The 5,023-nt window shown below is 36.9% G+C and overlaps 1 pseudogene; it reads left to right on the top strand.

The window, feature by feature from the left end:
* The first annotated feature begins 262 nt into the window (after window positions 1-262).
* On the top strand, window positions 263-505 carry LOC129399093 (dynein light chain 1, cytoplasmic-like; annotated as a pseudogene).
* Window positions 506-5,023: the final 4,518 nt, after the last annotated feature.

Below are 5,023 nucleotides of genomic sequence, written 5' to 3'. Positions count from 1 at the left end.
GAGAGGGACAACTAGGTTATAAGAGGTTGCGTGGCCACGAATGATTTATGCTAAGACTTCTAAAATAAAAAACAAAAAAGCTCTCCACATTCATTTAGAAAGATTGCTCCAAAGCACTCATGAAAGAAAAGGGACATGACAACTGACAAGAAAAAGTTTAAGTTACAAAAAACATGAGATGTGCCACTGCATTAGTAGCGAAGCTGCTTCTCCCCAGGCCCTGCCCCAGGGAGACCACTGCAGCCTCTGCTCTATGGTATCCATGTGTCACTGAAAGGTAGTGATCAAAAACATGGTTTGATGGAGGAGATGTAGCAGGACTCTCTCGAGTGTGTTACTCAGGCTCTGGAGAAATATAACATACAGGACATTTTGTCAGAGAAGTAAAGTACCTTCTGGCAATGCAACACAGGGAGTAATGTGGGTACTTATGACACATGAAATCAAACACTTCACCTACATCTGTTTGGGCTGGGTGGCCAAGGTGCTGTTCAGATCTGGTTAAAAGCATGACCTATGCCATACTCCAGTGATCCATCAAAAACAAAGACTGCAGCCTAAATTCCAAATAATCAGAGACTGAAATCTTCAGGCTTGTCGAAGATTTGAAATGCCTCAGCCCCTAAACCTTTATTGTTTGGTATAGGACATATTCTCCGTACTAGTACTTTATATACCATTGATATTAACCCCTTATCTGATGGGTATTGTGTAAATATCCTTTCCCATTCTGTAGATAGTCTTTGTATTCTGGTCACTGTATCTTTTGCGGTGCAGAAGCTTTTTAGTTTAATGTAGTCCCATTTGTTGATTTCTATTTTTACTAGATTGTTTAGTTCCGTGTCATCTTTGAAGATACCTTTATCTTCAATATCGTAGAGGGTTTTGCCGACCTTGTCTTCAATGTACCTTATGGTTTGTGGTCTGATGTTGAGGTCTTTAATCCATTTTGATCTGACTTTTGTGCATGGTGTCAGGTCGAGTTCTAAGCCCATTTTTTTTGCATGTGGTTGTCCAGTTGAGGCATCAGAACTTTCATTCTGGCTCTGGAAAAGTCTGGCATGAGTGGATCAGACTCCTCTGTCTTCACACAGACCATTTTTCTCTAAATATCTCAGGGAAAAATATTTGGAGATAGATTATTATTATCATTTCATAATTTCAACATCTGATATATAATCAGAAAAGTTTTCAACAGATGATTCACTTAAGTTACATCTATAGATGATTAAGTTCTGGAGGATGATTAATATTTTTAATATAAAAGGATTTTTATAGGCTGAAATGAGCACTTCCTAATAGAAAATTTAGAGTTCTCTGCTTGAGTAAAATATCTAGCTAAGTAGAGAGGACAGATGAGTTAGCAATAAAAGGAAGTAGTCAGAGACTGTATTGTTTATCCTTTGAAAATCTGAATTTTATTTGAACACTAATGGGATTTGTGGTTATTTTCCATCCTCTCATAAAGAAAGGTTTAATAAATCAGCCTAAATGGAAAGTTCTTCATTAACTAATTATTCATCTAGTTCAAGAAAAAGAACTAGATGTTTTTAGCAGAGAAACTTAATTTCTGACATTGGTCAGCAATACAACATACTTGTGAAAATGGTGCAAATGATCTGCAATTGCATAAATAAGTATATTGTACCTGGATAAGAGTATACAAAACATGAAATACAAAAGAGTATACAAAATCAGAATAATAACAACGAAAGTAATTAAGTAATTGGTACCAGAATTTTCTATTACTGACCTCTAAAAGGCAAGAACAACTCCTTAGTGTCCTGAAGGGTTCTGGCTCTGGATTGATCCATAATAATAATAATAATAATAATAATAATAATAATAATAATAATAATAATAGTAAAATCCAAGAAAGTGCTTAAAGAGTCAAGACAAAAATATCTGGTTCTCGGGAGAGTTATGTATTGCAAGCCCAGCTAGGGGATGGAGGGAACTTTGCAGGTGGACATAACAGGATCTTAGAAAGAAATGATACATAGTGCACAAAGGAAAGCTTTGCATCAGGCATCAGAACTTTCACTCTGGTTCTGGAAAGTGTGGCATGCACGGATCAGAGCTCTTTGTCTTCACACAGACCATAATGAACTTGGATAATGGAATTCTCAGGAACATTTCGACTGCCTAATGATAAAAGACGCAGTCTTCAATTTCTATGGCTCACATAATATCTTCTCACTCTGAATCCTACTCTTCTGTGACCCTAAGAGACAATACTAAAAACAGATACTAAAAACAGATATTGTATTTATTGATTAATTTCATAGTAACTTGGAATAAAACCCAATTAATACAGAGGCTTACAGAATCCACAATCATGTCAGAGTGGTGAAAGAACTTGGAGATATTAATAGGGAGAGATTGCTATCTTCAGGAAGTGAAAAAAAGAGAGACAAAAAATAAGTAGTACTTTTAATTGAGACAAACATCATTCAGACTCAAACACTGTCAGTATTGGCTCTACTACCTAGTTAATTTAATCACAATTATTTAGAACTCACAAATATTCCTTGGAATATAAATTCGGTGAGAATAAGAAAACCATCCCTCACCCAGCCATCCCTAACATATACTCATACACACACTAATCACAGTGCCCTGACCCTAGTGGGTGCTAGGTAAAGGTTTGTAAAGTGAGTAAAAGGGCAAAGTAGAACTACATAATGGAGGAGTCTTGTCTTACTACAAAAGTAGTAAAGTTTGAAGACTGTCCCTTTTCCGAGTAGTAATTCTTTGCTTTTAAAATTTTTTTAAAAAATTTATTTTTAGCCTTTCAATGTGAATGCTGGCAAAAGTAGCCATTATCATATAACAAAAGAATGTATGGGATGGTAATGATTCTCGGGAAGAGACAAGAAAATTCTCCATTTGTTATCTCCAATGTGTAGGTCCATATGTGGAAATATTTAAGGAGAAATACATGAGGAAATATGGTATAAGACCATCACCATTGCTGCCTTCAGATATGCAGACATTTACCATATTTCTTATTCCCTTCAGCTACACAGCAAACCATGCCATCTTGATCCCATTCAGAAAATTTGAACTTTGCAAGTAAAACTATATCAGATGTTTTGCTCACAATCAATTTTCTTTGTATTTCTTTTATCCACAAAACTAATTCAGGTGTGCCCTGCTTTAAGAAAGTTAAACAGAGTATAATAAAATCCAAACTTGATAAAACATAAATTAGGGGTGATAATTTATATTACAAAACATTCTTAAATGCATTTTTCTAGGAGAATGACAAACATATTGAAATTAAACCTACTTCATTAGGTTTAAATTAAGGCATCTGTAAAATTATGATAGAAATCAATAGGAAAATGTTATTTTATTTTATTTATTTTTTAAAATTTATTTATTTTTAATTAGTGAATCACCGTGAGGGTACAGTTACAGATTTATACATTTTTGTGCTCATGTTTCCCCCATACAAAGTTCGAGAACCCATCCCTTCACCAGTGCCCATTCTCTACCACCAGTAAACCCAACATCTCTCCCACCCCCCAATCCCATCTCCCCCCACTCCACACTGCAACTGTGGCAGGGTATTCCCCTTTGTTCTCTCTCTCTAATTAGGTGTTGTGGTTTGCAATAAAGGTGTTGAGTGGCCACTGTGTTCAGTCTCTAGTCTATATTTGGTCCGCATCACCCTTCCCCCAAATGATCTCCGACCACATTTTACTTGGTGTTCCCTTCTCTGAGTTTCCCAGAATGAGAGACCAGCCTCCAAGCCATGGAGACAACCTCCTGGTACTTATTTCTACTATTCTTGGGTGTTAGTCTCCTACTCTGTTATTCTATATTCCACAGACGAGTGCAATCTTTCTATGTCTTCTCTCTCTCTTTCTGACTCATTTCACTCAGCATGATACTTTCCATGCTGCACCTATATGCAAATTTCATGACCTCATTTTTTCTAACAGCTGCATAGTATTCCATTGTATAGATGTACCAGAGTTTCTTCAACCAGTCATCTGTTCTAGGGCACTTGGGTTTTTTCCAGATTCTGGCTATTATAAACAGCGCTGTGATGAACATATAAGTGCAGATGTCATTTCGACTATACTTTTTGGCTTTTCTGGGATATATTCCCAGCAGTGGTATTGCTGGGTCAAATGGGAGCTCAATTTCTAGTTTTTTGAGAATAGTCCATATTGTTTTCCAAAAGGGCTGAACCAGTCGGCATTCCCACCAGCAGTGTAGAAGGGTCCCTTTCTCCCCACATCCTCTCCAACAGTGGTTGGTTTTGTTCTTTTGGATGTGTGCTAGTCTCTGTGGTGTGAGGTGGTATCTCATGGTTGTTTTGATCTGCATCTCTCTGATGATTAGTGATGTAGAGCACTTTTTCATGTGCCTTTTGGCCATTTGTATCTCTTCCTTGGGAAAGTTTCTGTTCATTTCTTCGCCCCATTTTTTGATGGGGTTGGATGTTTTCTTCTTGTAGAGTTCAACCAGTGCTTTATATACCCTTGATATTAACCCCTTATCTGATGGGTATTGTTTAAATATTCTTTCCCATTCTGTAGATAGTCTTTGTGTTCTGGTCACTGTATCTTTTGCGGTGCAGAAACTTTTTAGTTTAATGTAGTCCCATTTGTTGATCTCTGTTTTCACTTGGTTGGCCAGTTGCATATCATCTTTGAAGATAACTTTATCTTCAATATCGTGAAGGGTTTTGCCAACTTTGTCTTTAATGTACCTTATAGTTTGCGGTCTGATGTTGAGGTCTTTAATCCATTTTGATCTGACTTTTGTGCATGGTGTTAAGTCGAGGTCTAAGCCCATTCTTTTGCATGGAAAATGCTATTTTAAAGACACAATTTCAGGGGTTGATGAAATAGTACAGTGTGTAAGTTCTTAGTTCTTACCTTGCATGGAGTTGACCCTGGTTCAACCCTCGCATCTCATGACCCCCTGAGCACTGCTGGACATAGGCCTCCCCATGCCAAAAAGATAAAAATAAAAGACACAATTTAATTTGAGACATCCTTGCAAT

Source organism: Sorex araneus, chromosome 10, assembly GCF_027595985.1.
Source record: "Sorex araneus isolate mSorAra2 chromosome 10, mSorAra2.pri, whole genome shotgun sequence".
Classification (NCBI taxonomy): domain Eukaryota; kingdom Metazoa; phylum Chordata; class Mammalia; order Eulipotyphla; family Soricidae; genus Sorex; species Sorex araneus.
This window is presented reverse-complemented; position numbering and strand designations above follow the sequence as displayed.